The 25944-nt window shown below is 44.1% G+C and overlaps 1 protein-coding gene across 4 annotated transcripts in view; it reads left to right on the top strand.

Annotated features, from left to right (window-relative positions):
* LOC127961419 (B-cadherin) overlaps positions 1-25944 on the top strand; it is a 70247-nt gene that overhangs the window by 18499 nt on the left and 25804 nt on the right. The window contains exon 1 of one of the 4 annotated variants that reach the window (XM_052560503.1): positions 21559-21619. The exons of the other annotated variants lie outside the window; for them this stretch is intronic. The gene's annotated coding sequence lies outside the window, so the exon portion shown is untranslated. Of the gene's footprint in view, positions 1-21558; positions 21620-25944 lie in introns of those variants that run through there. 4 annotated transcript variants of the gene reach the window in all.

The raw sequence follows: 25944 nt of genomic DNA, 5'->3' as shown, positions 1-25944 counted from the left end.
TAAACTAATTCCACATTGCACAAGGTGTAAACAACCTCACGCCAGTTTCACAAATACTCTGTCTGCAGTGCGTATGTGTTGTATATTTTTTTACGCACCCATGTTAACGGATTCCAGTTGCGTTCCAGGAGCGTTGTGTCTGCAGCAGTGCAGCGATCGTTTACGTACTGAGTAGCGAACTGCAAACATGTCCTGTGTGAAAGCACATCGAGTCCGTGCTGCACCACATACGTAATGTACACAGACTGCATACGCACTGCAGATGGATTATGTGTGAAAAAGGCGTGAGCAGGGCCGTAGCTGGGGTCAGCGGGGCCCCGGTGAAGGTTGTATTAGTGGGCCCTGTTTGAAATTGTTTAATTTGTATGCTCGTTTATTTTCATTTATTTGAGCTATTTACACAATGTTTAAGTTTTTTTCAAGTTTGTAGGTGTCAAGGTACAGAAACCAAATAATTACATGTAAAATAGCACTGGATAGTCTTCAATGAAAAATGGAATATACAATCAAACCTACATTTATTCAGACACCTTCAACATTTCTTACATTATTACAGTTTTGCTATATATATCAAAAATTATATCTGGTGTCTGAATAATTTTTGGTTTGACTGTTAAAACTACAAAGTAATTCAGTCAAGAGCAGTGAGTGATTTTCATTTTCATTTTCTTGGATTAACATTACAGCAGCCAGTAGCTAAATTAGGGGTGGTCACTTTAAGAGATGATGAACGCATCTAATATAATACACATCCCATTTTTTTCCTCAACTGTTTACTTTCACTTAAGAAATAACTGACAAGTTTTTTCGAGCATAATTTCCAAGGTGGATATTTTAACATATTTTGAATGTATTTGTCGGCACAAGACCAAAAATAAGCAAATTTGATCTTTAAGTGTTTTGAGAGGCCTTTCTCTGCGTGAGCCCTGAACACCAGAACACCGCGAGAACTGAATTGGGCTCTTTCACATCTTTTTGTTTGTTCAAACTGCGATTTGTATTTGTTCATTCAGGTGCAGGAGGGACTTCGAGGAGAACTTCGCAGAAGAGAGCTCGTTTGAGTCTCGCTGTCCGTGATACGCGGCTCTCGATCTCTCTCGTGGCCACCGAACACAGCGCGCGAGTAACCAGCTACTCTGTTCAGCTTTTCCGTGTCTTGTGTTTGGATGCTTTAATGTTTAAATCTACAAGCGGTAAGGCTTAAAAACACGTGAAAAAGATAAGCTTTCATGACGATGCGCAGCAATGGCCCGTCAACTGTCCTAAGCATGTTTTTAGGCTGGCCTTAGCCAGTCGGTTATATAAAATATCAAGGTGAAAGTCATCATAGCTTGCTTAGTATAGACCCAGCTCCCAACCCAACTTTGAGAATAGATTAACGGCGATATTTTTATATTGCCCGATAAGAGTCTCACCTTAACGCAGCACGTTAACGCCGATAACGGCCCACCACTAATAAATATTTATCCAAATATCAGAGTGGTTTTAGGAGAGGGAGAAATACCATGGATCCAGCTGTATGTATGAACATGATATAAGAAAAGCACAAATAAATAGAGAGATTGTTGTGGCTATTTTCTTTGATATACGGAAAGCATACGACATGATGGGGAGCAGTGTTTGGAATAACGGCGTTTAAAAGAATGGCGTTAGGTAACAACGTTATTTTTTCAGTAACGGGGTAATCTAACTAATTACTTTTCCCGTCGTTAAAACGCCATTACCATTACTGAAAGTTAAATGCGGTGCGTTACTATGCATTGATTTAATAAACTATGCAATCCGAACGCAACCCTGGCTCACACAGCGAGTGTGGAGGTGGGTTAATAACGAGATAAGCGATTATGATTGGCTAAGGCAGAGTCATGTGTTTCATGGTAGCCAATCAGAGCAAGTGTTTTTAAACATGCCGGCACACCCGCCAGCGCCAGCGGCGCCAAACACACACACACACACACACACAACAGCTACACAAAGATTCGCAGCAGCAGCAGAAATGGCGAGTCAGGAGCAATCCGAAGAAAAGTTGGCATTTTCAAGGTGGAGATATAAGCGCTACTTCAAATTCATTGTGGTCAAAGACAAGAACATGCATGTGATGTGTACATGTAATGTGTGACACACGCATCTACAAAGCTAGTGGCCCAAAACACTTTTTACAAAGATAATACTTGAAGTGCAGCATAAAACTCTTGCTGTCTTTTGACGTGCAATAAATATCGAAAGTTATGTACGAACACCTGTCTGTTCTACTCATTTCAACTGACTTGTGAAAACTGCTAAAATACTGCTGTTTTTTTTTTTTTTTTTTTTTTACAGTAACGCAAATAGTTACTTTCCCTGGTAACGAGTTACTTTTATTATAGAGTAATTCAGTTACTAACTCAGTTACTTTTTTGGAACAAGTAGTGAGTAACTATAACTAATTACTTTTTTAAAGTAACGTTCCCAACAGTGATGGGGAGAGAAGGGCTGTTAATCAAATTAAGTAAGTTAGGTATTAAGGTTCAAATGTATAGATGGATTAAGGATTTTTTATTAGGGAGAGCAATAAAAGTTAGAACAGGAAACAGTTATTCAGAGAAATGTATGATAGAAAATGGAACTCCTCAAGGAAGTATAGTTAGTCCTTTATTATTTTCGATAATGATAATTGATGTGTGTGAGGATTTTGGAAAATCAATTGGGGTTCTCGCTTTTAGCTGATGATGGGGCAATCTGGAAAAGGGGAAGGAACATTGATTTTATTGTTAAAATGAAAGAGTTACATGGGCAATGCATATCCAGAAAATATTGGACAAATATTGGAAAGTGTTAAATATAATGAGGTGTTTAGTGGGAAGTGAATAGGGGGCTGATAGGAAGGCATTACAAGCCATATATAGTGGGCTGATTAGATCTGTATTTGATTATGGTTGTGCGGTGTATGGATCAGCAGCAGATACATCACTTAGAAAGTTAGACTGTGTTCAGCATCAGGTATTGAGATTATGTACAGGAGCTATAAAAACTACACCAATCGTAGCATACAGTTATCATTGAGTTATTGGGCAAATTTACAAGGCCACAGTCAAGAGCATCCTACACAAGACACTTTAAAGCCCTGTTGGGAAAAAGAGAGGAGAAAAACTAAAAGTTTCGGATGGACATTAATACAGAAAGCAATAGAATTCAAAGTTAATCAATTAATAGTTAGTCGAACTATTCCGCTACCAGTAATAAAACCATGGTTACTCTCAGATGCTACAGTAGATTTTACATTGTTAGAAAAGAAAAACAGGGACAAAGAATGGAGTTCATGTAATGTGCAGAAATGATTACCACAGCTATGTTCAGATATATACAGACGCATCAAAGAATATAGACAATAGGATAGGAGTCGCTTTTATTGTTCCAGAATTTCAGTTAGCAATAAGGAAAATTATTAGTGATGAGTTATCGGTTTATACAGGGGAAATGATTGGATAGAGGAGATAAGACCTTTAAAATCAGTTGTTTGTTCGGACTCAAGTTCGTCATTGGCTAGCATACAGTATAGTCATTTGGAAAGTAGACCAGATATTTTAATAGAAATACAGCTGATACAGAATACAAATGATGGGACTTACAGTGAATTTTTTATAGGTACCTGCGCATATTGGTATCCAAGGAAATGAAATGGCAGATAAGGCAGCAAAGGAAGCCATTAAAAATAATGGAATTAACTTAAGTGTTAGTATAAGTAAGAATGAAATCAAGAGTATTATTGAGGAAAGGTTGAAGGTAAGGTGGCAAAAACAATGGGATATGGAGTCAGTGGCGGAGCCAGAGGGCTAGTTGGGGTGGCAACTGCCACCCCAGACGAAGTCCTTGCCACCAATGGCGGAGCTAGAATTTAAAACGGGTGGCAAAGGGGTGGCAAGATATTATTTTGGAGGGTCAATTTACAAAGTGTTCAATTACACTAAAAATAAATAATTTTCCACAAAATGTATACAGATTAAATTAAAGTTGTTTATTTTCCAAAATGTACACAATTATATATGTATTAAGTATACAGCAAAAATAGAACAAGTATTCAAAGTGCTCCTTGAACTAATCAAGTCCAATAGTAAACAAAAACTGAGGTAAACTTGGACCTGTCAAAACAAGGCAGGACAAGGCAGTTGTACACATTCAAATATGTACCACCAGAATAATAATAGAACAACAATACAAAAAAAAAAAAACATAGAGCCCTTTAACACTGACTCTAATGATAAACTTCAAAAGTTGTACCAGGTATGACCTGCATCTATCCAGTGGTATGGCACCACCAAGTTCACAAAAAAACAAACATTCAGAACAGCATAATTCTGCGGTTCTGGTGAGATGAAGCAAAATGTTTTACAAAGTCCTCCATATTAATGGAATGTGCCCTCCTTGACTCAACACTGAGTATGCCCAGGTGACCTAATCTATCATCTGCCATTGTTGTCCTGAGGTGGGTTTTTATTAATTTAAGGGCAGAGAAACTTCTTTCACAGGATGCAGTGCTAACTGGAATCACAACCGGAATTTTACTAAGCCTAAAATGTTCATGGAAAACGTCTCGGGTTACGTACGTAACCCTCTTTCCCTGATGGAGGGAACGGAGACGTTATGTCTACCGACAAATGGGGTCTCACTTGGGAGGCCAATCATCTCTGATTTTAAGAGAAAACGCCAATGAAATTGGCAAGTGGATTAACACACCTGAGCCACTCCCCGTGCCAGCGGGTATAAATAGGGCGACAGGTGCATCCACTCATTAGGTTTTACGCTGAGGAGCCGAGAACGTGTCCCGGCAACAGCGAATGGTTCAAGGTTGTGGCATGGGGACATAACGTCTCCGTTCCCTCCATCAGGGAACGAGGGTTACGTACGTAACCGAGACGTTCCCTATCTGTCGGTCACTACGAGTTATGTCGACCGACAAATGGGGTCCTATGGAAAACGCCACAACCTGAACCTCGTCACAACCCTGAGGCGCTGCAATTGTTGACAAGCCTTGGCATGCCACAAAAGCTACGCTTAAGGTCGTAACCTTCCCAAAGCCCCAGCGCAAATTCACTGACCTTGGTACCGAAGGGGCCAAAGGGTGAGTACATCGCTGCTGGAGAAGGCCATGCTGCTGTTCCGCCCACATAAAGTAAATGGAAGGGATTTCAACCTTCAGTGAAAGATTGCTTCAAATCTTCCCTATTTGTTCTTTCAGCTGGCAAGACAATGGGGAAGCGAGCCTTTAGGAAAGGTCACTACGGAGACCACATCCTACCCGTAGGGAGGTGACATGTGGATATATCGATATGGACTGACCCAGGGGGCAGTACTACATATGGAAAGGGTCTCTGAGGCAGGTCCTACCTTGGAGTAGGGATGGAACGGCTGCCAGAAGAGACCGACAGAGCGATCTGTCAAGGGAAGACACGGGTTTGCCAAGAGGGAAACCTTACCGTGGAAGAATACACATATGGGATTACCCGCAGGGAACCCAGCCATATGGACACCTAGCCCAGTACAGGGGCTGACCGGCTCCGGGCATGCTAACGCCGGTACTGGGCCTGGCGACAGACTGCTCCGCCAAGTCTGACGCCGAGGGTGCTGGAGGATGCTCGACCAGGGTACGCCAACCGGGGAACTCTACTGGGAGAAGAAGGCGCTCACATCCCCGTGTTAGGGGGAATGGCGCAGCAAGCGAGACACCCAGCCAGCCCTTCCCGCCAATTACCTGTTACCCAACACACGGGAGGAAACTGGCTCTACACGGAGGTTGTAAAACCTCGCAAAGGTGTTAGGTGTCGCCCAGCCCGCAGCTCGACAAACGTCTGCCAGAGAGGCGCCGTGCGCCAACGCATAGGAGGAGGCCACACTCCGTGTGGAGTGGGCCCTCACCCCCAGGGGGCACGGCTCGCCTTGGGAATGGTAAGCCAAGGCGATGGCGTCCACTATCCAGTGGGCCAACCTCTGCTTAGAGACAGCCTTCCCCTTCTGCTGACCTCCAAAGCCGACCAGGAGCTGCTCAGAGCTTCTGAAGCTCTGGGTGCGGTCCACGTATATGCGAAGCGCTCTTACGGGACACAGCAACGACAAGGCTGGATCTGCCTCCTCCAGGGGCAGCGCTTGCAGGTTCACCACCTGGTCTCGGAAGGGAGTGGTGGGAACCTTGGGCACGTATCCAGGCCGGGGTCTCAGGACAACGTGAGAGTAGGCCGGCCCGAACACAAGGCACTCTTCACTTACCGAAAATGCTTGGAGGTCCCCGACCCTCTTGATGGAAGTGAGCGCGATCAGGAGCGCTGTCTTGAGAGACAGGAACTTCAGCTCAACCGAATCCAGCGGCTCAAAGGGACCCCTCTGAAGTCCCGCCAGGACAATAGAGAGGTCCCAGGAGGGAATCAGGGGTGTCCTAGGAGGATGTAACCTTCTGGCACCCCTCAGGAACCTGACGATCAGGTCATGCCTCCCCAGGGACCGGCCGTCCACTGCATCGTGATGTGCTGCAATGGCAGCCACATACACCTTCAGGGTGGAGGGTGACAGCCCACGCTCCAGCCTACCTTGCAGGAAAGAAAGCACGACTCTGACCGGGCACCTCCGGGGGTCTTCTCGGTGAGAAGAACACCAATTCGTGAACAGACTCCACTTCAGAGCATAGGCCTGCCTCGTAGAAGGGGCTCTAGCCTGAGTGATAGTGTCTACCACCGCTGGGGGCAGATCACTTAGGTCTGCCGCGTCCCGTCTAGAAGCCACACGTGGAGGTTCCAGAGATCTGGACGCGGGTGCCAAATGGTGCCAAGCCCCTGAGAGAGAAGGTCTCTCCTCAGGGGGATGCGCCAGGGAGGGGCTGTCACGAGGAGCATGAGTTCCGAAAACCAGGTCCGGGTGGGCCAGTAAGGCGCAACCAACAGGACCTGTTCCTCGTCCTCCCTGACCTTGCACAGTGTCTGTGCGAGCAGGCTCACTGGGGGAAACGCATACTTGCGTAAAGCCCGAGGCCAGCTGTGTGCCAGTGCATCTGTGCCCAGGGGGGCCTGGGACAGGGAATAGTACAGCTGGCAGTGGGAGGACTCGTGGGAAGCAAACAGGTCTACCTGGGCTTCCCCGAATCGACTCCAGATCAGCTGGACCGTCTGGGGATGGAGTCGCCATTCCCCGGGGAAAGTGAGCTGTCGTGAGAGCGCGTCGGCTGCACGATTGAGCTCCCCCGGGATGTGGACAGCGCGCAGCGACTTGAGCCACGTCTGACTCCAGAGGAGGAGATGACGGGCGAGTTGAGACATGCGACGTGATCGTAACCCGCCTTGTCGGTTGATGTACGAAACAGCCGCAGTGTTGTCCGTGCGGACCAACACGTGCTTGTCCAGCACTAGCGGACGAAACCGTCGCAAAGCTAGATGCACTGCCAGCAACTCCAGGCAGTTGATGTGCCAAAGCAGTCGAGGTCCTGTCCAGGACCCCGAGGCTGCCTGCCCGTTGCATGTCGCGCCCCAGCCCGAGTTGGAGGCATCTGTTGTGACAACAACGTGCCGGGACACTTGTTCTAAGGGCACGCCGGCCCGTAGAAAGGCAAGGTCCGACCAAGGACTGAATAGGCGGCGACACATCAGTGTGATGGTGACACGATGTGTACCGCGGCGCCATGCCCATCTCGGGACTCGGGAGTGTAACCAGTGCTGAAGTGGTCTCATATGAAGCAACCCGAGCGGCGTGACTGCGGCTGCGGATGCCATATGCCCCAGGAGCCTCTGAAAGTGTTTCAGCGGTACCACTGTCCTGCCTCTGAAGGAACTCAGGCAGTTCAGCACTGAGTGGGCACGCTCGCTGGTGAGACGTGCCGTCATACTCACCGAGTCTAACTCCATACCGAGATAAGAGATTCTCTGCACAGGGGAGAGCTTGCTCTTCTCTCGGTTGACCTGAAGCCCCAACTGACTGAGGTGCCGAAGCACGAAGTCCCTGTGATCGCACAACTCTTCTCGGGACCGGGCCATAATGAGCCAGTCGTCGAGATAGTTGAGGATCCTGATGCCCACTTCCCAAAGTGGGGCAAGGGCGCCCACCGCGACCTTCGTGAAGACACGGGGGGACAGGGAGAGCCCGAAGGGGAGGACCTTGTACTGCCATGCCTGACCCTCGAAAGCAAAGCGCAGGAACGGTCTGTGACGAGGGAGGATAGAGACATGAAAGTACGCGTCTTTCAGGTCGATCGCTGCAAACCAGTCCTGGGGCTGGACGCATTTGATAATGCGTTTCTGCGTCAACATCCTGAACGGGAGCTTGTGTAGGGCCCGATTCAAGACTCGCAGATCCCCTTTCGCCAGCGGCCAAGAGGTCGCGGTTCGGAGACGCAACGCCTCTCCACGCGTCTCTGGCCAGTTCCTCCGGTCTTCTTGGGCACGATGAAGTAAGGGCTGTAAAACCCCGTCCTCATCTCGGCTGGAGGGACCGGCTCGATTGCATCCTTCGCCAGGAGGACAGCAATCTCCTCTCGCAAGACAGGGGCGTCCTGGACTGCCACCGAAGTCTCGAGTACGCCATTGAACTTGGGGGGTCGCCGGGCGAATTGAATCGCATAGCCGAGTCGAACCGTCTGGATGAGCCAGCGTGACGGGTTGGGCAGCGCAAGCCACGCTCCCAGATACCGTACAAGTGGCACCAAAGGGACAGTCGACATACCCGCAGTGGTGCAGCGATGGGGAGTCGTGCCGGAAGGCCCAGAAGGCACTGCGTCCTGGGTCATCGCAACCACACTCCTCGTGTTCCCGGAGGAACTGGCCAGAGACGCGTGGAGAGGCGTTGCGTCTCCGAACCGCGACCTCTTGGCCGCTGGCGAAAGGGGGCGTCGTGGGTGAGAGTGAGGAAGCTGTGCGTCGCTCATTGTCAAGCCACGAGCCTTGCAACTCGGAGGAAGGAGAATTTGCTCTTTTATTGAAAATGTGGGTCCTCCAGTGGCGGAACAGAACAAAACAGAAACTGAAGATTCTCCGCCCGGCCCTCCTCCGGGGGAAGGAGTGGCGCTGTCTTCGCCATCTCCTGAAGAGCAGTTCTCCGCATCTCCGAGTTGCCCGTGTCAGGGCCGCTTGGTCGACTTCTTGGAGGACTTCGCAGCCGGGAGTGACACGGGGGGCGCCGCTCTCCTGCGCGGGGCTCGACGCGCCGGCCTCGAAGAACTCTCAGCACGGGGCGGAGCTGGCGTAGAGGACGCAGGGGGGCGCCCACGGCGACGAGCAGGCTGAGGCGCTACCCGCGACGGAACGGTGGCAGCCGGAGAGACACGTCGGGGCAGGATGTGCTGGATGGCCTCAGTCTGCTTCTGTACCGCCGAGAACTGCTGGGCAAAGTCCTCGACAGTGTCGCCGAACAGGCCTGCCTGGGAGATGGGGGCGTCAAGAAAGCGCGCTTTGTCCATGTCCCTCATCTCAGCCAGGTTCAGCCAGAGATGCCGCTCCTGGACCACCAGCGTGGACATCGCCTTCCCGAGGGACCGCGCCGTGACCTTCGTTGCCCGTAAGGCGAAGTCGTTCGCCGTGCGCAGCTCCTGCATCAACCCCGGGTCGGTACCACCCTCGTGCATGGCTTTGAGTGCCTTGGCTTGGTGTACCTGCAGGATAGCCATGGCATGCAGGGCAGAGGCAGCTTGGCCCGCAGCACTGTAGGCCTTGGCAGCGAGTGCGGCCGTCAGCTTACAGGCCTTGGACGGGAGGCGCGGACGATTCCTCCAAGTGGCGGCGTTTTGTGGGCACAAGTGCACCGCAACCGCCCTCTCCACCTGGGGAACCTCTACGTACCCCCTGGCTGCCCCGCCATCGAGGGTGGTGAGGATGGAAGAGGGAGAAGAGCGGCTTCTGGCCGTGAAAGGGGCCGTCCACGACTTCGTCACCTCTTCATGCACCTCCGGGAAGAAAGGCACCGGAGCAGAACGAGGTTGTGAGCCGCGTCCCGCGCCGAGAAACCAATCATCCAGCCGTGAGGGCTCGGGACTGGGCGGTGTAGTCACCTCCAGTCCGATACTCACGGCTGCCCGGGCAAGCATGGCCGACAACAGAGGCATCCTCAGAGGTCGATAACCCATCCCCCGATGCAGCAATCGACATCTGGTCTTCGGGCGGCGCACCGAAAGACACGCTGGGACCGCTGTGAGACGGCCCAGCAGAATCAATCGGCAGCTGCACGGGACAGTCGCTGCGTGAGGAGTGAGAGGTCCGTGGGGCGTGGCCCGGCGGAGAAGCTCTCACTGTGATCCTCAGATCTCCCAGAGCGCCAGCCGGCGGCCCTCTGCTCGAGCCAGAGAGACCGGGACGGGTGGCGACAGAGGGGTCTGCTGCACTCCCCTTGAGGAGTGAGAGACGCGATCGCAGCGCTGCCATGTTCATACGCCCACAGTAGACGCATGAATCATCCACGAGCGCAGCCTCAGCGTGTTGGACGCCCAGACACTGCAGACAACGCTCGTGACCGTCAACCGAAGACAGGAAACGACCGCATCCAGAAGGACACGGACGAAACGGCATCTTGAAAAAGACGCGAATCGTCCGTGATTTGCTCTTTTAGAACTGTCTCTTTTAGCCGAAGCGCCCAGGGGAATCGCCGACTCGCAGGGACACCGCTGTAATGCGCCGTCACACCGACCAGGAACAGTTAGAACAAAACAAAGATGATGGCTTTGTAGAGGTTTCTTCATCCACTACTCGGCTCCGAAGCAAAAATCTAATGAGTGGATGCACCTGTCGCCCTATTTATACCCGCTGGCACGGGGAGTGGCTCAGGTGTGTTAATCCACTTGCCAATTTCATTGGCGTTTTCTCTTAAAATCAGAGATGATTGGCCTCCCAAGTGAGACCCCATTTGTCGGTCGACATAACTCGTAGTGACCGACAGATAGGGAACCTTTTTTGTAAGGTTCCAAAAACCCCACAAAGTCAAGTAGAGAAGCTGGTCTATCTCCACTTTTTTCCCTTCTGAAAAGAAGCCATCTCGTTTGATGTAGCTCATTCTTAAGGTCTTCTAAATCTGACTCGAATGTTTTCCCAAAAGCTAGCAGGGGTTCCTCTTTTAAGAATGATGGGCTTTTGGGGTCAAAAGACTGCACTCCTTCCATTATCTCACAGTACTTTTCAGAAAAACGCCTTATCTATTTCTGCTGTAAGACAGTCAAGTACCTGATAGAAAATACTTTTATTTAACTCTTCATTGTTTACAGACTTCTGGATTGGAGCATGTCAGACAGGATTTTCACATCCCCAAACACTTTATAAAAAGTAACCAGAAGTCCTATAAACTGTAGGTCAATTTGAGCCAAAAGACCCTTTGCTTCTATTTTCCTATCTCCACTATTCTTCTCAAGTGAAATGTCTTGCAAGAGCCTCAAAACTGCTGGAAGCCTGTCTCTCATAGTCCTTCATGCCATGTACCGGCAAGCCCACCTAACATCTGAAAGTTGCTGAAGTTCCCTAGGCTTTTCATTTGGGTACATTTGTTTTTGAACATCAAGTCACTTCATATGGACAGCAGAGCCAGACACAAACTTATAAATACTCTGCAGAAAGAGTAAAAAACTCCTCAGTTTCAGGCACTGACTGGTTCAGACAATGAGCACTACAATGCACATAAAATGCAAACCTGGCATTGCTTTTAATCGGTGCAGACACACCAGAATGTTTCCCGCTCATTACTGATGCACCATCATAGCCTTGGCCAACAAGGTTGTTTCTGTAGTCAAGCCCATGCCTCTCCAAACATCCAACTATCATTTTGCTTAGACCTTCTGCATCCAAGCTTTCTGCTGACTGAAAGTGCAAGAAGCTTTCGTGTACAGCACCGCTGTAATGGTATCGCAGCAATAAAGACATTTGTTCTTTTTTTCCAAGTTTTTGTTTCATCTGCCAATACACTGAACACTTCGCTTTCTTTTACTTCTGCAACAATTTGCTTCTGCACCATATCTGCTAAGACCTGAAGCATCTCATTTCGGATTTGGTGGCTAGTGTACTTAGCATTGCCCTGTCCAGCAAGTCTTTCATCAATAAAGGGGTCATGCTTTGCAACGAGATTCAAAATGGCTAAGAAATTGCCTTCATTCTCAGACTCACCACCCTCCCTGTGGCCCCTCTGTGCAATGTTTTGAGTAGCAGTTAAGAGTAAGACCTCGGCAATTGTCTTGATGTAATTTTTAGTTTTCTCAACTTGCTGTTTTCTATTCTCATTTAAGGCATCAAATATTGATTTCTCACTTTCCCTGCTTCTTTTTTTATTCTGCCCAAGTATACATTGCATTTGCATGTTGGTCTGGTCTTGAGTGACGTTTAAAACCAGAATCTTTAAATAATGCCTTTTTCCAGTTGGAAAACCCACATCCAGATGTAAAGGAAGATTCCGTGGTGGCAGGCAAAGCAGTAACTTGCATTTTGACTTACAGAGTACTCTAGCAATGGATTGTCCTTATACCAAAAGCTGTTGAATGACCTTGTAAATTTTCCAAATGGGGTTCGTGGCAACCTGGCGAGACATGGCTGAACAGGTTCTTCATCCTTCGATCTTGAGATGTCTTTAAGTAAAAATTAAATATATAAACATACACTTTTTATTATACTAGATCAAGAAGTGAACAGCACTAGTCTAGATCATGGCTATTATACATGGCTAATGTACCTACCACTTGGTCCTTTTGGTGCACATGTGATGCTTGAGCTGTTCAGTTCAGTGCACTGTTCTTCTTTTTCTATTAGGACTGGCTCACAGTCTTCCTAATCACTGGTAGAAATAACCGTATCACTCTGGTCTTATTCTGAAATTGAATTAATTATAAAATTATCATTGAATATTATACAATAATACTTTGCACAAAAATCATCACACAATCTGAATTTAAGACACAATTTACTGCCTCTGCTCACTGCTCTGACCTGCTGGTGATACACTGGGTTCTTGTGTGTCATCATCTTTCTCTTCTTGACTTCCCTGTCCATCACCTACATATGGTTCACTACAACAGCTGACACTGGGACTGGGATCTGTTTGGCCCTGATCTGCACCTGACTTTTGCTTCTTTAGAAAGAAGTTGGTGATATCGCTTTTTCTCTTCATTCTGCTGTCCCTATTCAAAGGAAAGCTTGGTTACACACCTCATGAAGAAACCAAAATTTGGAACAATTTGCTTGTTATTATTTACCATGAGTACAGCGTTACTAATAATACAAATACTAAAGTAATACATTACGACAAAATCTGAGTATATTGAGGTCTAGCCTATTTGACAACACAAGGAAAGACGTCTAGACATGTTATGTTCAGTGCTAATAAATTATACGTCTATACAAAGTTACTTCAGTACATCTCTACAGTCATATCTACTATCAGGGATGCAAACACATGTATGGTCAAAAAAGAGAGAGGTTATTGAAGCCCTCGCCCCGTGGCAAATATCCAGATACTTACATAATTGTGATGAATTTAATCCTTTGTAAGTTATCATTTTGCATTGTAAGATTACAGTTAACACCTTTAAATATTAAATAAATGTATTATGTATTTTTATTATACTAAGTGAGTGAGTGTATAAATGAGCAGCAAAAAAGAATTCTTGAAAAAATCTGCACAGTAACTTTTAAAATCTAAACATGTTAATAAAAACAAATAACTATTAGTATATAGTATATTTATATAGCCTACACTACACATAAATAATATACAATTAAATTATGCTTATTTTAAATGTATTGTGTAGGCTAGGTATAAAAAATAAAGGCTTTTGATAGTCTTTAAGTGCGCAAAACCATGATAATATGAAATGCTTCAAAACAGAGCACACAAAGCGCGTATGCGCATCGTGGGTGCAGAATGATGTGCTCAAAGCAAAATGGGGTCACAGTGTGCTGCACTGCACAAGTGCGCATTTAGAAGTTCACGGCACAAAGTGAAGAAATGTTGAGCGCACAAATCCTAGTGTATATCTGTCCAACACTTTATTGATCATTTGTTTCTTCAGTTTTAAATTCCAGTTGTTGTGCGTTTGATGCCGATTCATAGTCCTTGTGATGTGTGTGATCTAACTTAGCAGGCATACAGTAGCAACTCATTAAAACAGCAACAAATATGAAATACAAATACACACAATAAAGTCATTTTATGCAAATCCACAGCCTTTTATCTACAGATCAAGCATTATAATGTTAATATATCATATTGGACAGAGTTTTACCGTGTATCCTGCTGTAACCGGACGAGGCGCGCGCGCTGTTTGAATACTGAATGGAGAATGACTGACAGCCAAAGAGGAGGGAAAACGAGTTTGCGTAAACTTTAATGTTGTAAAATAGACTTCTGTCCCTCACATTAAGCTATGGAATGGCTTCAGATGACTTTGTGAAATTATAATCAGACCCTCTCAGACCCAAGTCACCCAAACTGACGTGAAAAAGCGTGAGGCGCCAAAAAGCGCGCTGTTTGCATCCCTGTATCTCCACGGTGGTTTTAATAAGATTAGTTCAATATGCTGCATTACACGTGCCAATATGAATAAGCCTACCTAATATCTGTGATTGTTGCTGAACATTTGCTAACAACATGTTTTAAGCATCTTCACGCTGGCCTGACAGAATTAACGTTAGTCAGTCAGTTTCACGGGGCTAGTAATGTTAATGCTCATTAAGGATTAATGCTAAACACTACAGTGCAACGTCTCCCTTACTTCCCGTTAAAACAGTACTTCGTTTAATTTAATACCAATAAAAGCCATACATACCAGCAAAACGCTCTTCATCGATCCCGTGTGTGCTGCCGCATTGTTATGAAGCTGTTTGGAACACGAAGGAGCTGCGTGTCAGCTTAACCAATTGAAAGTGTAGCAGTAGCTGCACGCTTGTGCATGCTGCGTAAGGATGCATTCACATCCGCTGGGAGATTTGAGAAATGTTCATAAAAATCAAACAGTGTAATGTTTTCAGTGGGGTGGCAACCATAGACAGTAAAGGAAATGGACACAGCGACCCCATTGGAACTCAATTGAGACAAGTGAAGCCTATTTTTTGAGTTTTTTAGCACTTCTGTTTCTGACGCGCAGACTCAAACTAAGCTTGATGACGTCAGCAACCTGTCTGACATATGTAAATCTTCTAGTAGCTGTGCGTGCAAACTGCCATCAATAACGGCGAGCTTTAGTGGGGAGTTCTTTGGCTTGAGTAATCAGGAGTAAGTATTCTGATTCATTATTTTGTGTAGTATTTTAAAATGTAACGCCAGTACACCATATTAAGTTAATTGCCTGCGAGCTTCTCCTCCTTTCTGTACGGTAATTTCTCTGCTGTGTGACAGAGAGTCGAGTGGTTATGATGCAATTGTTAGCCTGTTTAAAACTGTTTCTACCGGGCCATAATGTAACATAGAAGGTAATGGAGCCCTTTATACATTGTTGTGTATCTTTAGAAATAAATAATGGGCAAATTGAGTCTTTAAAACGCCTCAGATGTAAAGTTATTATCTGTCACAGTGACGCCAAAATGAATGGGAGTCAATGGGATGCTAACACAAGTGAAGTTCTGCTACAAGATGGCGGCACGTCCCCGACTTCACCTTCCGGTCGACTTCCTTGCCGCCTGGTGGTAACAGGGGTAGCAAGAACTTCGTCTGGGGTGGCAATTACCACCCCAACTAGCCCTCTGGCTCCGCCACTGGGCGTACTCAGTAATGAACTGTGATTTAAAAGTAAGGAAGTAGATTATTTTGCTTAGTTTGTATTTTAAGTACAAGTAAAACTAGAGCTTTAAAAATATACTCAAATAAGTACAAGTACCTGAAAAAAACGACTTAATTATAGTAAAGTGAGTAGTTGTAATTCGTTATTTCCCACCACTTATTTGTTCACAGTGATATGTTTGAACACACGCTTTCCTGCAGCATCCACTGCGTGCCATTACGTCTCGTTCTATTGTGAAAGCTTTAACCCAAATTATATCTTTCCAAAATTGTCCAAAGTGATCAGGGCTCAAACCTAACTTCTCATCTCTTCCAGCCAGTGTTAAAACAGCTGCACACTAAGCATAATCAGTCAACTGCGTATCATGCACAAAGTCAGTGCGCGTTGGAGAGATTCCATCAGTCGTTAAAGTCACTTCTCCATGCGTACTGCATGCAGCTGGATAGATGTTATCCGCGATCAAGTTTTGGTGTTAAAGGGTTAGTTCACCCAATAATCAAAATAATGTCATTAATAACTCAGAAAATGGTTCACCGGTTCTTTTGCGCTTGACGTAATGGCGTCATTTGAGATGATTGTCCTTGATTCAAGCCTTCGGTTTACCCGCGCTCATTACACTTGCACAGAATCAGTTCAGAATCAATCACCAAAAGGATCAGTTCGGTTCAGCTTCACGCTGAATAACACATCAACAGTATCATCAGCTCCTTGATTCTTATCTGGCTCGGCTCGGTGTTCCTCTTCAGTTGTCTCTTCACAGCAGTTCAGTCAGTGTACTGTTTGAGTACATGAATTACTCCAGGATATTGGTTTGTTTTAACTCAGAGAGAGTGTCAGCCACATTAAAAAAGTTAACAGCTTAAGTCATTTGCAAATTAATGCTTATTGGAGACGCGAACCGTTTTAAACGATTCAGTTCGATTTGGTGAACTGGTTCAAAAAGATCCGGTTACATTGAATGATTTGTTTGCGAACTGGATATCACTACACTGCAGAGTTTTGAATTCTCTCACAATAGACACGGAAGAGAAGACAATGATGAATAAAGTAGTCGTAGTTTTTGCTATTTTTGGGCCAAAATGTAATTTTGATGCTGCAAAAAATTCTAACTGACCCTCTGATGTCACATGGACTACTTTGATGATGTTTTTCTTATGTTTCTGGACATGGACAGTATACCGTGCACACAGTTTCAAAGGAAGGACTGAGAGCTCTCGGACTACATCAAAAATATCTTAAACTGTGTTCCGAAGATGAACGGAGGTCTCACAGGTTTTTGGAACGACATGAGGGTGAGTTATTAGTTACATAATTTTGATTATTGGATTATTGGGTGAACTAACCCTTTAAGGCCTATGATATCTTCTCCTTTTGAAGCTAAATTGGATGGCCCATTTGTTGTACAGCGTAAACTGACTGATGAAAATTATGACGATGAAATCCCATCACGAAAGAAGTCCATTAAACAGTGCCATGTAAATGTTTTATAACCTTATTATGAAAATGAGGCAAACCTTAGGGAAAATGTGACATCTTTGCATCTGGCACTTTCGGTCGTTTCCATCGATGTGGGTAATGTGAGTTTAGTGGGGGAGGAAGAGGAGATCAATCCGCCTGGTGATTCTGTGTTCCGTGGTCGATTGAATTCAGAGTGATTGCAGAACTTTTTCAGAGGTTTACTCTCCGTCATTTATGTCCTGTAAAATGCCAGGATCTATGTGACAGTTTTCCTGAATTATTTGGCGACGTGCTGTCTTGTACTGATTGGCTAGAACATGACATTGATGTGGGAGATGCAAAACCTGTTATACAATTTTATCGTTTTGCACCTGAGAAACTAGAGGTGATGAGTAAGGAAATAGAGTATATGCAGGATCACAATATTGCGGTTCATTCATTTTCGGATTGGGCTTCTCCACGTATTTTACTTGTAAAGTCAGATGGTACTGTGAGATTTTGTACAGATTTTCCTAAAGTTAATAGCTTAACGAAACCAGATTGTTTTCCTTTGCCCCACGTCAAAGAATGCTTAGACCAGGTTGGGTTAGCTAAGTTCGTCAGTAAGTTTGGCTTGCTGAAAGGTTACTGGCAAGTGCCTTTAACCAAGAGAGCACAAAAAATATCATCTTTTGTTGTTCCATCAGGGCTATATTCTTACCGGTTCATGAGTTCATGAGTAATTTCAGATCTTGAGGGTTGTGCCTCTATTAAGACGATTTGGTTGTTTTTAGTGACAGTTGGGAGACTCACTTAAAGCACCTTTCGTTCGGTGTTGAAACGGTTGTCTGATGCACAGCTTACAGTGAACTTAGCCAAATGCGAGTTTGCGAAAGCAATCGTGACCTATCTCGGTAAGGTGGTGGGAATGAAGTGTGCCCAATTCAGGCTAAAGTGCAAGCCATTCAGAACATTCCTTCTCCTACAACAAAGCGCTTATGAGATTTTTATGGTTGGTCAGATACTATTGATCGTTCTGTCGTAACTTTTTTATACTGTAGTGGCACCGCTCACTGATTTGTTGAAGGGTAAGACAAAGTTTGTTTGGTTAGCTTTACAAAATGTGAAGTCTTTGTGTTCAGCGCCTGTGCATGCAGCTCTGTGTTTTGAGAACTTTCCGGTTGCACGTTGATGCCAGAAACGTGGGCACTGGAGCCGTCCTTCAGCAGTCTGATGATGTTAGAGTAGTAGATCCCGTTAGTTTCTTTTCGAGAAAGTTTAATTCTTACCAGCGTAATTACTCTGTAGTCGTAAAAGAAGTGTTAGCCCTTATTTGACATCTACAACCCAATGTTTCATTCTCCAGATCATTTAAAACTACTTTAAATTGTCCAACGAAACCAGTTCCTTCAGTTTCAATGTCCTATGCAAACAATTCCAGGCAGAGGGAGCAGCAAATTTAAATGTCTTTTTCCCCAACTCAGTACGTACCACTGGAACAGACAGTAAAAATATATCCTGTGACCAGAGGCTATAGCTACATGCATACGTTTTATAGATGTATGTACAAAGATAGGAAGGAAGTAAACCCAGGATAGATTTATATAAAAACATGCCAATGTTTTTGTCTTCGTATGGATAACGCAGATCAGTAAAGTATGATCACCTGTATCAAATGCTTTTGAAAGATCGATGAATAAGGTTTTGCACAGTGTTTTTTGTTATCAACTGATTCAATAACATAATTAAGTACCTTTAAGGCTGCCGTGGTTGTGCAATGTTGTTTTCAGAAACCAGATTGAAAATCAGACAGGATATTATTAACAGACAGAAATTCTTTTAATTGATTGTTGACAAATGTTTTTCAAGGACTTTGGCCAAGACTGACAGCTTGGAAATGGGCCGGTAAATATTTGGGTGTGTGGGATCTCCACCTTTAAACAGGGGAAGGACAAAAGCTGATATCCATATGAGTGGAATTTCATTTAAGTCAAGTGAAAGGTTAAAAATATGAGTCAGAGGTGGGGCAATAAAATCAGCTTCTAGCTTTAAAAAGTAAAGTTCTAAATGATCAGGACCTGCCGATTTCTAAACATCTAAAGATTTAAAGGCTTTGCAATACCTCAGAGATTGCAATTGGTGAGAAGTTGAAAGATTGACTAGACACTAAGCGCTCTGACTGAACAATCAAAGGATTCACATGAGCACCGTTAACTGAATCAAACAAAAAAAAACAGAAGCTATGAAGTGTTCATTAAAACAATTTAGAATATTTACTTTATCAATGATTGTATCAGAGCCCTTATTAAAACATGATGGAAATTCTATACCTTTATTATTTTCAGTTAATGATTTAACACGTTTCCAAAATTTGGATGAATTATTTAGATTGTGAGATGTTTGTATATGAAATTGTTCAGTTTTACCTTTTCTGACTGCAACTGTCCGTACATTGTGTAATTGCCTAAAATCAAGCCAGTCTGAGTTTAAATCTGTTTTTCTAGCTTTTGCCTATTCCAGGTTGATCTCATGAAGCATAATTAATAAAGGATGAGAAAACCATGCATTATTCCGACCCTTCCCCCTGTACCTTTTGAGAGGAGCATGTTTGTTGACTAAAGCAGAAACATTTGCATTAAAAAATTCCCAGGCTATTTCAAGGTCAGAAATTAAATTAATTTATTCCCATTCCAAATTATAGAAACCCTTGGGAAATGTTTCATGTCATGCTTGGTTATGACGTTTGGCTTAGTTTTAGGAATTTTTGTGTTGCAATGACACAGTGGTCATAAATACTTATGGGGCATGTTTGTTAAGATTAAATCTATTAGTGATGATTTTTCTGGACATTTGAGGTTCAGTCTAGTGGGTTTGTCAAAAAACTGAGTATCAGAATAATTGCTTTATTATTATCATTAATACTGTGCAGTAGATTAATCTGAGTGTGTGCATGGCCATGATTCATGCTCATGCAGTGAGCACAGCATAACAATCGATCAGATGTGTGTTAAAGCATTCATTACTATAGCAACCCGCCGCACTCACACACACACACAAAATTGTAGAGGGTCTTGCATGTCAACTTCACACAGGGCCTCACACCATGCTTGTGTGCCTGCAGCTCCTTTTCTGAAAGGGGAAGTCAACACATCTGAAGGGTCAGCTGAAAAGAAATACACATTTAATGAAACTGAATCCCAAGCTTGTAGCATTGTATAAATTGCTGCTCTATACCTAGCAACTTTGAGTGAGGACTTAATTTCTATTTGGGCCGAGCAAGAGTCTGCAAGATTTTCACTACCTGGAATTCTTAATATAAAAAGAAAGAAAGAAAGACCTAGGAGTAGCCTATACTCTGAAAATATCTTATTGTATTTCATTGTGGACTTTTACCTCACTATTAATTACAGAGAGCATTATTGCTGAATCACTCAATAATCCAGAAAAATTCAAGTTGGTCTTGGAACTGAAGTTTAAACATTGTATGTATGTATACAGTATTTTTTAAACACTAACTAGGTTATTTTGAACCCCGTTTGTGAATAAAAATTTGATTAATTAGGGTTATTTTATCATCAGCCTCCACACAAAAAAAATTTGTTATTCAAGAAGACAACCAGCCCTTGAAACACATAGTCATAATGCTAAACAAAAAATAATATAATATAATATAATATAATATAATATAATATAATATAATATAATATAATATAAATGACCAATCAATTAATGAATCACTGAAATTATTATATAAATAGTTACAATTATTATTCTAATTGATCATATGATTAAATTGAATAAAAACATTGAATGGTAAATGATTAAAAATGGATGAACAGCAAATAAAAGTAGTTTACTTCTGTTTTTTGCATTCTGCCTAAAAAAAGGAAAGAAGAACAAGATCAAGAAAAAGGTCTTTATTGAAATAGAATGTGGGATTGCTGTTGTCGACCAGATGGTTGAAAAAAGGGAATCTAAACTCAGATTCAGTTTTGGTCACCATTTAAAAAATTAAATTCATGCAATTCTCTGAGTCTTCTGAGAATCTGCACTCTTGTTTAACCTTCTGGTGGCAGAGAAGTTTTGACACTGAAAGGTCAAAGACACATTTTTGAATTTACTGATCTAAACACTTAGATCACACCCTAAAGACGTTGTGCCAAACATTCTTAGACTTTAACATTCATAGTTTATCATGTAAACACTCATATTAGTTTAATATCATATTTTTTTATATTTTATAGAATATAGATACAATGAAATGACATATTTCAAAATGTTTCACTTGAATCCTTGATTTCAAACAGTTTAAAATGCACAACACTAAAGGCATATCTAACAGGAAATGATCCACCACATCCTCTAAGTTACAAATTTACCATTTAAATCTAACAGTATTTAGCTGTCAGTGTTAAAAGAAGTTACAATCAAACAGTTTTTGCTACTTTAAACAGAGCCACTGATTCTTCCAGAGAATACCTTCTTGTCGATGTGAGTATTTATCTATATTGACTAAATCTTAAACCCTGTAAGACTTAGTTTAAACTAAGGGTTACTTTTACAAAATGGGAAATTACTAAACAGGATTTTTTTTTTATAAATAAATGAAATGTACTTTATATATATATATATATATATATATATATATATATATATATATATATATATATATATATATATATATATATATATATATATATATATATATGAAGTGTTTACATTCAAAAGCCTCTAAGTGCTGTTTGAAATTTTCTTCTAAAACTAGAATTTTTCTCAGGATTCTATGTTTATGTTCAGTTATTTCACTTTAACCTTTAAATTATTGGATTTAAATGGATTAAAATGTTCTATAGAAAACCATTGTGCTGTGCACGAAGGGAATTGTGAGTTATATGCTGTATGTTTGACATGTTTAGAACAAACAGAGTTTAATGGATTTAAATTGATGTAATATTCTTGTATAAAAAGTGGCAAAGGAATAGTTACAAAAGCAAGCATCGTATCTTTAGTAATTTGAACCGGGTTTGACACCTATAGGTCAAACGGTTTCTCTGTTTAATTAATTTGAAAGGAAAACATTTCTTTATAATACTTACCTAAGGAATAATCACAAAAACATGCTATCATGTTCTGAGTAATTGGTTTAATATTTTAGGTCAAATTATCTTGGAGTTTAATAGATTTAAATGGATGCAATATTCTTACCAAATTAATAATACCAAAAACAGGCAGCGTGCTCTTGTATTCAAGGAATAATATTCTGTTTAATTTGAGTAGTATTCTAAGTAATTTGCAGTCAGGACTCATCTTCAACATATTCAAGAGATACCCAAGAAAAAATATAACAAAGAAAATATTTAATTTCAGTTATGTTCATGTACAGAGAAATAATCTATCTAATTGTCCAGTATTACTTATTAGACATTTTGTACTATATAAACATAAAACAATCATGGCAAGCTTTGTAAAGAGTCCGCAATCAGAGAACAGATGCATACGGTGGTCATAAGTTTACATATGCATTTCAGAATGTGCAAAATGTTTGCATTTTGTGTTTTTATTTAATACTGCCCTGATGAAGCTATTTCACATAGCTGAAAATATATAACATTTTACATAATTATGTCTTTTGGAGTTTTTTTTTACAGATTCTCCAGAGATCTAAACATTTAAAGACAGATTTAACACTTAAAGCGTTTTTTTATATTATTAATTATTATTCTATTTATCTGTTATTTATTTACATAGAATCTGTAAATTTTACAGGTACAGAAAAGTGCCTAGAAGATAGAAATATATCATCAAGATTAGGCTTGTCAAGTAAATTAATAGAAAAAGCTTGTGTTTGGAGAATTCAGAATATTGGCCTAGCAAAATAATTTATAATATTCCTGAAAATAGGATAAGATAAATGTTAGGGTATGCCTGCTAAGAGCACAAGAACTGCCACTGTCTTTAGGACTTATTGCAGTGGTCTTCAAAATACTCCAAATGCTTTTAATTGGCCACTGGACTATTGCTTAACCTTCAACAAAACTGAATATAATTTTGTCATTAAATCTATATTTTTATGTAAATCTATGTTCCCTTTCATTTGGTCACTCTCGACACCACGTCGGTGACCGACGTATATAGGATATCGCTTCGATAGACCAATCTACTTTGAGTGTAAACTAAACGAGCCAATGCACATTGGCATGCAATTATTGCATCCAGCTGCCGCTGATCACTGCGTGAGTATAAGAGGCCAGCAGGTGCAATGCATACCAGCTTTTCGCTTCGGAGCAGAGCGTTAGTATCGCTCTGCTCAACTGTGTCTGCTGTGAACTACGAGTTTAGCACGCTCTCGGAAGCTTTGTGTGTTGGCGAGACGGCGCTTCAGCGGAGGTCGTTCCTGTGTTGAGTGGATCACTTCAGGCTGCACTACCCCTGTCATGTTGTAAATGGCCAATTCCCCTGTGCGCCTCAGCACTAAAAGAGCATTTCCTAAAGAGCAAATTTCTCTAAAAGAGCTTCATGGGTGCGTCTTTGTAAAGACGACGGATCGTCCTTATAAGGATGCCGTTTCACCTGTGCGTTTCTGGGTGCAGTCGTTACCTGGCAACGGGTGATGGTCACGATCGCTGCCTCACATGTCTGGGCGTCGAGCACACTGAGTTTGCTTTCGTGGTTGAGTCATGTTCTCACTGCGGGAATATGACCATCTCGGAGCTGCGAACCAGGCTCCGCTACCTTCAGGGGGCGGAGTCCCATTGTCGCGGCTGCGATCTGGGGCTCATTCTGGCAGCCGACAGATGAGAACCACTTCCGGCAGTAGCGCGGGTGGTTTGAGGGTCACAGTGTTGGCAAACCCCGCAGGGAACCAACCCTCTGGGGACCACCACTCCTCTTGCACCTCCGATCCAGTGGAGCAACCCACGGAACATGCTGGGCCCTCTTCAAGGAGCGTACCAGCGGTGCAGCGGAGGGGTATTCAGGAATCCCGTCGGTGGAGTGGGTAGTAACAATGCAATTGTGTCCTAAGTCCACCGCCTCATTGCGTGGAGACCTGGTGCTCCCTTCCCGGGCCTGTAGGCACTCGTCTTGTCTGACCGGCAGTGCCTATGCAGCTTGCGGGGAAGCTGCTTCCGCCTCACATGCTATGGCGTTATTGCAGGTGCAGCAGGCTAAGGCACTGAAAGACCTGCACAAGGGTGGTCACGATCCAGCACTTCTGGAAGAACTCCGAACCACCACTGACCTTGCGCTTCGAGCGACGAAGGTCACCGCGAGTTCGCTGGGTCATGAGTTGTCCACATTAGTGGTCCAGGAGCGCCATCTCTGGCTGGGTCTGGCAGACATGAGGGACACTGACAAGGTCTGGTTTCTCAATTCCCCTGTGTCCCAGACCGGCCTGGCCCCCGTCAAACTTGGCGGTGAGCAGAAGAGCACGAGGCCCCCGGACGGGTGACCCAGAGAAAGGTAGCTGCTTTCTGGGGGATGGTGAAGGCACCCCTGCCTTCCCTGGAGGAGGGCCAAGCAGAGAATCCCCAAGCTCTGCGGTGTCCGCTTCACTACATTGAAAGCATCCGATGCCCCTGTCTTGCGGGAAGAGATCGCAGTCCAACTGGCGAAGGATGCGACAGAGCCGCTCCCTCCAGCCAATATGTGGACGGAGTTTTACAGCCCGTACTTCATTGTACCCAAGAAAGGCGGTGGGTTACGACCGATCTTGGATCTGCGAGTTTTGAATCGGCTACCGTTCAAAATGTTGACACAGAAACGCATTTTCAGGTGCGTCCGTCCCCAAGATTGGTTTGCAGTGATCGACCTGAAGGACGTGTACTTTCATGTGTCCATCCTTCCATGCCACAGACCTTTTCTGTGGTTTGCGTTCAAAGGACTGGCATATCAGTACAAGGTCCCGCCCTTCAGGCTGTCCCGGCCTCCCCGTGTCTTCATGAAAGTCACGGAGGCAGCTCTCGTTCCTCTCAGAGAGCTGAGTGTTCGCATAGACGATTGGCTGATACTATCACAGTCTCAAGATCAGTTGTGCGATCACAGGGATGTGGTGCTCCGGCACCTGAGCCTGTTGGGCCGTCAGGTCAGATGGGAAAAGAGCAAACTCTCGCAGTGGCAGAGGATCTCGAGGAGCAAGTCTTGCTAGTAGCGCCATATTGACCCACGCGGACCTAGTTAACTGAACTAGTGCTCCTTGCAACAGCCCCTCCTTGGCCAACTCCTCTGACGAAGGATCTACTGACTCAGAGATGGGGCACCATTTGGCACCCGCGTCGAGACCTTTAGAAACTCCATGTCTGGTCCCTGGACGGGACATGGAGGTTCTAGGTGACCTACCCCAAGAGGTAGCGAACACCATCACTTTGGCAAGAGCACCGTCTACGAGACACGCTTACGCCTTGAAGTGGAACCTGTTCGTCGAGTGGTGTTCTTCTCGCTGAGAAGACCCCCGAAGATGCCAGATTGTGGTTGTGCTGTCCTTTCTGCAGCAAGGGCTGGAGTGAAGGCTGTCTCCCTCCACCCTCAAAGTCCAGGTTGCTGCTATTGCTGCATACCATGACCCCGTGAATGGGAAGTCTTTGGGTAAGCATGACCTCATCATCAAGTTCCTTAGAGGGGCCAGGAGGTTAAATCCATCCTGGCCCCCCTGTATACCCTCTTGGGACCTGTCTCTAGTGCTCAAATCACTACAGCAGGGCCCATTCGAGCCTTTGCATTCAGATGAGCTAAAGTTTCTTTCATTAAAAACTATGCTCCTGCTTGCACTAGCATCCATCAAGAGGGTAGGGGACCTGCATGCATTTTCGGTCGACAAT

This window comes from Carassius gibelio, chromosome B7 (assembly GCF_023724105.1).
Source record: "Carassius gibelio isolate Cgi1373 ecotype wild population from Czech Republic chromosome B7, carGib1.2-hapl.c, whole genome shotgun sequence".
Taxonomy (NCBI): domain Eukaryota; kingdom Metazoa; phylum Chordata; class Actinopteri; order Cypriniformes; family Cyprinidae; genus Carassius; species Carassius gibelio.
Note: the sequence above shows the minus strand (reverse complement) of the source record. Positions and strands in the feature narration are given on the sequence as shown.